Here is an 11,246-nt window from a genome sequence, read left to right as displayed (position 1 = left end):
CCTTTCCCCTCCAACAGAGACTACATTTTAAGAATTACTTCAATGGCCGTGAAGCACTTTCGGGAGGGCCCTGAGAGATCCTGTATAAATGCAAGTCCATTCTTTTATCTGTTCAGTTTTATCTGTTTCAGTGCTGGAAAATGGAGAAGATGCAGATCACCAGATACAGGGCAGTGCTAAAACCTCTGTTAAGTAGGAAATTAATTATCTAACTGTTTGAACTCACAGCTAAAAGATCAGCAAAGAGGGGGAGATTACTAACATTAGGAGAATTGAACACCAGGACATCGTTTAACCTGTACCTAACCCACTTGAGCAGTGGTCTCTTAACTCAAAACGGCACCTCCAACAGTGCAGCACTCCCTCGGCACTGCACTGGAGTGCCAGACTGGATTACATGCTCCAGGTCTGTGGAGTGGGACTTGAACCCACAACCTTCTGTCTCAGAGGGTGAGAGTGCTACTCACTGAGACAAACAGAAGACAAATAAAAACACTTTTCCACTCACTGAAACAAAGTCACTTCCTGATGTGCACAGAATTAGAGCTCCCTATCCCCAGTTGTAAACTGTGTCTCCAGAGGAATGGGTAAATGCCACAGTCCAGGCTGCTCTAGCTGTGCCGGCATGACTGATCTACAAAGCAGATCCTCTCCACCCAGCTCCACAGTTCTGGCTTACAGCAGTCAGTCCCACCAAAGGCATGTCCCAAACACACCAGCCCAACTTTGTCATAATCTGCCCACTGTGCAGCACGGTGCACGGGAGACCAGGGGGAATCTAAGCAGAGGATCTCAAGACCCTAAAGCTCTTTCCTGCCGGATTGTGACACTCCCAGATAGAGTGGCACACACACACACACACAGGGACACACAGACACACACAGGGACACAGACACAGGGACACAGACACAGGGACACACAACGGACACACACAGGGACACACAGACACAGGGACACACACACACACAGGGACACAGACACAGGGACACACAACGGACACACACAGAGGGACACACAGACACAGACACACACAGGCACACACAGACACACACAGACAGGGACACACAGACACACCACACACACACACACGCACAGACACAGGCACGGGCACACACAATGGACACACACAGGCTTACACACACACGGGCTCACACATGGACACAGACACACACACGGACACAGACACATGCACGCACAGACTCACACAGACACATAAAAAGACTCACACGGACTCAGACACAAGAACACACACACACACACACACACACACAGACAGAGAGACAGACACAGAGACACACAGTTACATACTTTCTCTCTTTCTCTCTCTCTCACACACACACATTCACACCCAACGATTAGGGATACATATACACACACACATGCAAGATATTTTTTACAGATGGGGTATATACATACATTACACAGAGATACACACTCGGGAGACAACATCGACTATGATAGGGATGCACACACCAGGATGGGTATATGCAATCGTAAACAGTATACACACCAGTCCACACACACACACAAGGAGATATAAATACACACACACACACACACACAAAGACACACACACAGAGTTAGGAATAAACACACACAAATAATCCCAGTACATTGAGTGACTTACGGTGCCAGGCAGTGATCTCTCTTCTGTGCTGTCTGTACTTTGCACTGTCTGCAGTAGACTCTTTGCTAGCTTCAGTGCTGCGAAACAGCTCTACTCATTGACTTCTCCCTCCCTCCGCTCCCTTTTATCCTTCTCCAGGCGGAAGCTGATGTGCTGAGTAAATCACTCCAGCTCCAGGACTGCCCTCCCCCTTACCACCCCCACACAACGGTTACTGTAAACAAGTGTACACAGGCTTCCCCAAGACCATCGCCAGGAACGTGGTGTTCACCGAGTTTATGAGAACCTTCAGTTAACCGGTTCACTGCCAGTCTGCAGTGCCCGTCAATGAGAATCAAATGCCCTCTTAACCCTTTCTTGGCAATGCTAACTGTTGCTGGGACAGTTCCGCGGGCTTTAAGCAACTCGCTGAGGGAAGCATTGAGAAATATATAACACTGAGATAGAGTCTGTCACTGTATAACACTGGGGTACAGTACTGGTGGGGACAGGTCTGTCACTGTATAACACTGGGATACAGTACTGGTGGGGACAGTCTGTCACTGTATAACACTGGGATACAGTACTCGTGAGGACAGGTCTGTCACTGTATAACACTGGGGTACAGTACTGGTGGGGACGGGTCTGTCACTGTATAACACTGGGGTACAATACTGGTGGGGACAGGTCGGTCACTGTATAACACTGGGGTACAGTACTGGTGGGGACTGGTCTGTCACTGTATAACACTGGGATACAGTACTGGTGGGGACAGGTCTGTCACTGTATAACACTGGAGTACAGTATTGGTGAGGACAGGTCTGTCACTGTATAACACTGGGGTACAGTATTGGTGAGGACAGGTCTGTCACTGTATAACACTGGGGTACAGTGCTGGCGGAGACAGATCTGTCACTGTATAACACTGGGATACAGTGCTGGCGGAGACAGGTCTGTCACTGTATAACACTGGGGAGCAGCACTGGTGGGGACAGGTCTGTCACTGTATAACACTGGGATACAGTACTGGTGGGGATGGGTCTGTCACTGTATAACACTGGGTTACAGTACTGGTGGGGACAGGTCTGTCACTATAAACTGAGATACAGTACTGGTGGGGACAGGTCTGTCACTGTATAACACTGGGGTACAGTACTGGTGGGGACAGGTCTGTCACTGTATAACACTGGGGTACAGTACTGGTGGGTACAGGTTTGTCACTGTATAAACGTTGGGGTACAGTACTGGTGGGGATGGGTCTGTCACTGTATAACACTGAGGTACAGTACTGGTGGGGACGGGTCTGTCACTGTATAACACTGGGGTACAGTACTGGTGGGGACGGGTCTGTCACTGTATAACACTGGGGTACAGTACTGGTGGGGACAGGTCTGTCACTGTATAACACTGGGGTACAGTACTGGTGGGGACGGGTCTGTCACTGTATAACACTGGGATACAGTACTGGTGGGGACAGGTCTGTCACTGTATAACACTGGGGTACAGTACTGGTGGGGACAGGTCTGTCACTGTATAACACTGGGGTACAGTACTGGTGGGGACGGGTCTGTCACTGTATAACATTGGGGTACAGTACTCGTGAGGACAGGTCTGTCACTGTATAACACTGGGATACAGTACTGGTGGGGACAGGTCTGTCACTGTATAACACTGGAGTACAGTACTGGTGGGGACGGGTCTGTCACTGTATAACATTGGGGTACGGTACTCGTGAGGACAGGTCTGTCACTGTATAACACTGGGATACAGTACTGGTGGGGACAGGTCTGTCACTGTATAACACTGGAGTACAGTACTGGTGGGGACGGGTCTGTCACTGTATAACACTGGGGTACAGTACTGGTGGGGACGGGTCTGTCACTGTATAACACTGGAGTACAGTACTGGTGGGGACGGGTCTGTCGCTGTATAACACTGGGGTACAGTACTGGTGGGGACGGGTCTGTCACTGTATAACACTGGGGTACAGTACTGGTGGGGACAGGTCTGTCACTGTATAACACTGGGGTACAGTACTGGTGGGGATGGGTCTGTCACTGTATAACGCTGGGGTACAGTACTGGTGGGGACGGGTCTGTCGCTGTATAACACTGGGGTACAGTACTGGTGGGGACGGGTCTGTCGCTGTATAACACTGGGGTACAGTACTGGTGGGGACGGGTCTGTCGCTGTATGTGCTAACTATTTTGGGATGTACTGATATTGTGAAAGGTGCTATGTGAATGCGGGTTTTCTGTGTGCCAGATCATTTCCTTCTCAATTAAACTTTAAACTCCCCCCAACCACCCATCCCTCCAGCCCCTCCAGGGAGATGCCTTCACAGCTCATTGTCGGAGAAGCGCGTTTAAATCACCGGCAGCGGTGATACTGTGACGGTTTTCGTAATTAGCTCCTTCCCTCCTGTTCAGACTTCCACTTTCGGGATGTGAATGTGCGCGGCCGCCGATTCTGCCTGTCTCCACTGGGAGGCAGCAAAGCCAGCTGGCTCTCTCCAGTCCTGGGGTGATTCGGCCTCACTCGATGACCCAGAGATCTGGCTTCGGGCCTCAGGAACTCGGCCAAGGAATCACTCCAGGGGGACCAGTGTCGGAACCGAATGTCCCAGTTTTCCACTGTTTTCACTGTATTTTTGGGCCGGCCTTTCTCACTGCTTTGCTAACTCAGGGGTTACGCACGTGAAATATGTTCCGAGGATAATCCCCTCCCCTGGGTCCGTGAAACCTATAGCTCGTGACGTTCAGTGTCTTGCACTCTCCTCACCTCCCGCTTTCTCCCCCTGTTGAAGGCACGCGGATCGGCCCTGAATGCTGGTTCGTGGGTGCCAGGTGTCCAGTCTCCACTCACATGCTCAGACCGGCATTGAGCTCATCGACCTTGTGGGGCACGCAGCTAGCCTCACGACACGGCACTTTCCAAGAGGTAGGGGCGGTGGAGGAGGGGGTGTGGGGTTGGGGGAGGAGGCGAGGTGGGGTGGTGGGAGGTGTTCTGGATAGTGATCAGAGATTGCTCCCCCCAACAACCACCCCCTACACGTTAACCCCTCGATTTCCTCTCCGCACACAGCTTGCATGACATCGCTGTTTCCCCTTTCTCGCCCCTTGCATCGCCCTTCCCTGCCTGGCTAACTGGCATCAGGGTGTGGGTGAACTCCTGCCCGCCAATCAGGGACGCCCAGATCGTACCCCCAACCCCGCCACTCCCCCCAACTCCCGACCAGCTTCAACCTCGGCGCTGTCCAGATCCTCGCCCCCAGCTAGGGTTCCCAACCCTCCAGGATTGGCCTGGAGCCTCCAGGAATCGAAGACCGACCCCCATGTGCAACCTTGGAGAATAATCATTGGGACGTGAAAAAAAGATGGTTCTTAAATAGATTTTTCTTTGAACTTTTCTCTTTACCGGGTATAAAATTGTTGAAAATGGTGGGGAGTGGGGGGCGAAATAAAGGCTGTTTGGCTCTCAGTCAAGCACCATCCATTTGGGATATGAGTCTTTTTGCTTTCCAATTGGCGTAGGAAGGCCGTGCGTCACAAGGATCGATGTGTTGGCCAACTAATGGATGGAGTTTGGGGGCTAGTCCAGTGATGAAATCTCCACATTTAATCACAGTTGGCAACCCCATCCCCAGAATCTGCCGCCCAATTGCAGGAAGGCCAATGCCCTGATCTTTAGCCCCCGCCAGAGACTCTGCTCCCTCCCCACCGAATCCATCCCCCCCCCGCCTTACCCACTCTGCTCCACAGCCCGGCTGAGGCAGACAGATCTCCGCCTCGGCCTCCTACTTGACCCCCAAGCCGCGCTTCAAATCTCGCCCCGCCCCCTCCCCCTCTCCAGGGCAGGGGCCTCTCGCAAAATCCCATCTCCGTGTCAGTGCTGAGGGAGTGCAGCAGCCTCAGATCAGACGTTAAACCCAGAGCACACAAGATCCCCTGACGCTATGGGAAGGGGAGGGGGAGGCGTTCTCCCCCCCGGTGTCCTGATCAACAATCTATCCCTCAGCCGACATCGTTAAAGCGGGTTATCTGATCGCTGCTGTTTGTGGGAGCTTGCTGTGCGCAAATTGGCTGTTGTGCTTCCTCCAGTACCCACGCGACGAGAGTGCCTCCTTGGTTCTAATGCGCTTTTGGGACATTGTGAGGTGGTGAAAAGCATTGTGTAACTGCAAGTTCCCTTGCTGCCGCACCGTCGCCTGCCTCCAGCCCGCCCTCAGCTGCTCCACTGCTGAAACCCTCACCCACGCCATCATCATCTCCAGTCTCCAGTCCTCTAGCCCTGCCCCAGGAACCCTGTCTGTCGGCGAGTTTCCCCACCCCCCGCCTTCTCCATCACCCCTTCCCCTATCCTTGCAAACCTCACTGATATAAACTGGTCCCACATCCCTCAGTGCAATATAACTTAATCATCATTAGCCACATACTCGATCAGAAAATTCCTCGATGATTTCGCCCCGCCCTATCTATCTCTGTCATCTCCTCCTCTGCCGTCACATTTCTCCCCTTTGACTTAGTTTTCTTTCGTTGCCTCTCTCTGGAAATGTGCCGCTCAACCCCTCTGTCTCCCTCTTTCTCTCCCTGCCTCTTAAAAGCAGTCCCTGACAACTCTCGGCTCTCCTGAGCTAAACTTTCAGCGATCCCCTCCCACTGCCTCTCTTCCTGGCTTGGTTTCAGGTCAAGCAGATTGAGAGCATTTCTTCGCCCTAGGGGCATGGAATTGTTGCGAGGTTGTTGGCATGAACCCAGTGATGCTACGCTCCACCTTCCCCTCAGGCTGACTATAAGCACACTCACCCCTGCTTTCACTGACAGCAGCCTGACATACGGCATTGGCCAATACAAGCCTGGTTCCCTCACCACTGCATGGAGGAGCTGAGGGAGGGTTGCAGGCGATGGTGCGGCAGCAAGGGAACTTGCATTTACACAATGCTTTTCACCACCTCTGAATGTCCCAAAAGCACGTTAGAGCCAAGGAGGCACTCTTGTCGCGTGGGTACTGGAGGAAGCACAGCAGTCAATTTGTGCACAGCAAGCTCCCACAAACAGCCACGATCAGATAACCCGCTTTAACGATGTCGGCTGAGGGATAGATTGTCGATCAGGACACCGGGGAGAACGCCTCCCCTCCCCTTCCCATAGCGTGGATACCCAGTGGGATTAGGCTCAGCTGTGGTGCGCCCCTTGTAAGAAAAGCTGACTCTCTTACCCCTACACTGCAACCCCCCCCCCACCCCCGCAACCTCACTCAGGGTAACCAGCTCTTAAAGAGAAGACAGAAGGAACACTTGGACCACAGGAGGGCACACAAAGCTGAAGCCTGAGATTGAGGGGGAGGTGAAGAGCTGTAATATTTTTCACCTTGAAATTTTTTTTGGGGCATGTTAGTGAGGTGGTGAAAAAGGCATATGGCATATTTATCAATCGAGGCATAGACTACATAAGTAGGGAGGGTATGTTGGAGTTGTATAGAACCTTGGTGAGGCCACAGCTGGAGTACTGTGTGCAGTTCTGGTCGCCACATTATAGGAAGGATGTGATTGCACTGGAGGGGGTGCAGAGGAGATTCACCAGGATGTTGCCTGGGATGAAACATTTAAGTTGTGAAGAGAGGTTGGATAGACTTGGGTTGTTTTCGTTGGAGCAGAGAAGACTGAGGGGCGACCTGATCGAGGTGTACAAGATTATGAGGGGCATGGACAGGGTGGATAGGGAGCAGCTGTTCCCCTTAGTTGAAGAGTCAGTCACAAGGGGGCATAAGTTCAAAGAGAGGGGCAGGAGGTTCAGGGGGGATGTGAGGAAAAACTTTTTTTTACCCAGAGGGTGGTGAGGGTCTGGAATGTGCTGCCTGGGAGGGTGGTGGAGGCGGGTTGCCTCACATCCTTTAAAAAGTACCTGGATGAGCACTTGGCACGTCATAACATTCAAGGCTATGGGCCAAGTGCTGGTAAATGGGATTAAGTAAGTAGGTCAGGTGTTTCTCACGTGTCGGTGCAGACTCGATGGGCCGAAGGGCCTCTTCTGCAGTGTGATTCTGTGATTCTGTGAAATGGTGCTGCCTGGTCAGTTATTAACATTTTCATGTATCCATAATTTGTATTGATATACCATTTTGACATACCATGTCCATGCATTGCACCTCTTTCAACTAAACAAAAGTTTGGGGGAACAGCCATTCCCTGGTTCATTCCCCATGGCAATGCCTTGACCAATCAGAGTCAATCTGCCTGGTTTGAATTTGAACAAAAGCTTGGCAGTTAACTGTTCCTGACTGCATTCTTCCCCCCACCCCCCCCCCACCATTTTCATTGAAAATATATATTCAGCCAAGACTTGAAAAGTGAGCCTACGGTTCCCTGTTGCTTTCTCCATGGCAACACCTCGGCCGATCGTAGTTGACTTGCCAACCAATCAGCATCCTATTCTCCTGTAGTATAAATTGTTGTGACCATTTGAAATTTGATATCCATGTGTTTGTCCAGGACAAGAAGATTTGGCAACGTGTCTCTATTTTGTCTTGAAAATATCCAAGTTCTGTACTACCAAGGGACTGTATATAAAATATACCTCCTTCCCATACAAATTGTGGTTTACATGGTTCAAGGGTAGCAAAATAATTTAGATTCATTTATGCTCACTTTAACTCTGTAATTGCATATGTGAATTGAACTTTGACATTTGTTGTTCAGCCACCATTCAGTGTGAACCCAGTCTGGTTACATTTTCATGTATCCATAATATATGTTGATAAACCATTTTGATGTACCACGTCCACGCATTGCCCCTTTTTCAACGAAACGAAAGCTTGGGAGACAGCCATTCCCTGGTTCATTCCCCACGGCAGTGCCTTGACCAATCAGAACCTGCCTGCTTTGAATTTGAACAAAAGCTTGGCAGCCAACTGTTCCCTGCTGCATTCTCCATGACAACGCCTCTACCAATCAGAGTCCACTTGCCAACCAATCAGCGCTCTCTTCTCATGCCGCATAAATTGTTGTTCTCTTTAGTGTTCGTAATCTTGCGATCTGCCCTGATGAGTGCAAGATGAAAAACTTAGACAGTATGTCTCTTTTTCCAGCACTTCTGCACTACCAAACAACCGTTTGCATACCATTTTGTGAGATTTCAACACAGATTTAACTACCATGGCGTAAACCATTGTTGTATGAGATGGAAAGATGCCACGATTCATATGACTCATGTCATCACTGATCCCAAGGGTGTAAATGTGTAATCTTATACTGTAAATATTCCTTTATTATCATCTTTTGGATTTGGTTAAACTTCTTAAACATTTGACTGTAAAAGTTTGGAATTTTCTGGTGAAATCACTTGTTAAGGTACTTCCCTTTTGATATTATAGCATCCAGCAGACCATGATTAGATCATGAAAAGGTTGTAAATTCACTATTTGCTGCTGCTTGTAGCTGCTCCTACTAGAATATGTGTTGTCATAGTGTATCATGTTTGTCTATCTGGATCCATCCTCACTCATCCATTGCAGCTCATCTACAACCGCTCTATTTTTTAAAATTCATTCACGGGATGTGGGCTTCGCTGGCTGGGCCCAGCATTTATTGTCTATCCCTACTTGCCCTTGAGAAGGTGGTGGTGAGCTGCCCCCTTGAACCGCTGCAGTCCCATGTGGTGTAGGTACACCCGCAGTGCTGTTGGGGAGGGAGCTCCAGGATCTTAACCCAGCGACAGCGAAGGAACGGCCGATATATTTCCAAGTCAAGGATGGTGAGTGGCTTGGAGGGGAATTTGCAGGTGGTAGCGTTTCCATGTGTCTGCTGCCCTTGTCTTTCTAGATGGTAGTGGTCGTGGGTTTGGAAGGTGCAGCCGAAGGAGCCTTGGTGAATTCCTGCAGTGCATCTTGTAGATGGTACACACATTGCTGCTACTGTGCGTCGGTGGTGAAGGGAGTGAACATTTGTGGATGGGATGCCAATCAAGCGGGGCTGCTTTGTCCTGGATGGTGTCCAGCTTCTTGAGTGTTGTGGGAGCTGCACTCATCCAGGCAAGTGGGGAGTATTCCATCACATTCCTGACTTGTGCCTTGTAGATGGTGGACAGGCTTTGGGGAGTCAGGAGGTCAGTTACTTCTCACAGGATTCCTAGCCTCTGACTTGCTCTTGTAGCCACGGTATTGATATGGCTAGTCCAGTTCATTTTCACTGTCATCCCTAGGTTGACTGCTCTTTCTACAGCCGCCCACGTTGCCCTCTAGCAGAGACCTCTGTAGCTCTTCAGCTCTGAGCAAATGGCCAAAATACTGACATTTTGTTTTCTAGTTGTCACTTTTTAAGAGTATTTTTTTGCTCTTGCAATTTCATTTGTCTGATTAATGGATTTTCATCAAACATCTTAGTACCCACATTTCAAAGGCCTCGATTTTCTCCCGCAGATCCTTACTTATTGTCCAGGCTTCGGAGGCAGACAGGAAAGTGGATAGTATAGAGAATCTAATGAGTTTTACCCACGACAGTGCATTTGGTAATTACACTTGACTTGCCGTTCATCCTATATAAGATCAACACAATGCCAACTCCTGTTAGACAAATTCCCAAGCCTGGTTGTGAAGAAGACATTGAGATTAGGATGCTTTGGTTGGGACTGTTTTATTGCTTGCCACAGAGCTTACTTCCCCACTCTAACCACAGACACCCAGTGTGGCCCGGCTCTTTATATACACATCTGAGTAAAATTAACTAATCAATATCCAACAACTGTTCACCTTATTACCTCCAAAGAGGCATTTAACATCCATCAAATTAACCTATTAGGCTCTAACAAATCCTACGACCACGTGTGCCATCAATGAGCACATTCGCTCAACTGGTGCATTTGATGGAAGTGCGCTTAAGGCAAATGAGTCTTCCCCCCACCCCCCCACCCTCGCTCCCTCACCTCGCGCAGTTCCCATTCCTTCACCTCATGGCCCAGCCCAGTGAGCCTGAGCCTCAGCAACAAAGAGCCAAAGACTGTGGCAAGTTGAGGCGCCCCCCCACCGACCCCCACTGCCCACATCACCACCCCGGAGACCAAAACTTCTCAGCCTGTCACAGCAGCGCCGGACATTGGCGCACAAATGGAAATGTGGGATGGATGGCGCCGTGGGGAGATTTCCGACAGGACATGGGACAAACGTTAAAAATACGGGTCAATCACACAAAATGGCTGTGCACCCGGCCCCCATCCCACCCCCCATCACAAGTGCGACCGCTGAATTGCCCATGGGGATCTCTTACATTCACTCAAGAGGCAGACGGGGCCTCGCTTTAGCATCACATCTGAAAGGCAGCACCCCCAACAGTGTAGCACTCCCTCAAGCACTGCCTAGATTTTGTGCGCACTCCCCGGGACCTGAACCCAAAACCGCTAAGCCACAGCTGACATACTAGGGTAGGCAGAGGTTTCTGTGGGCTAGCATTGTTTCCATTTTTTGTTTTCAATTCGTTGGGGGCCAATTTTTTTAGCTCCTGTGCCTGGTATTATGACTGAAGCTGGACCAGGCAGAAATGGACAGAAATTAATATGGAACAGATTCTATCTTTTTCTCATTCATATCATGGGGGATGTCAGTTTCACATCCACGTGATGTTCTCCCGTGTGGTTTCCTGCCTCCGCCC

The sequence above is a fragment of the Cetorhinus maximus genome, chromosome 34 (assembly GCF_964194155.1).
Source record: "Cetorhinus maximus chromosome 34, sCetMax3.hap1.1, whole genome shotgun sequence".
In the NCBI taxonomy this organism is placed as follows: Eukaryota; Metazoa; Chordata; class Chondrichthyes; order Lamniformes; family Cetorhinidae; genus Cetorhinus; species Cetorhinus maximus.
Note: the sequence above shows the minus strand (reverse complement) of the source record.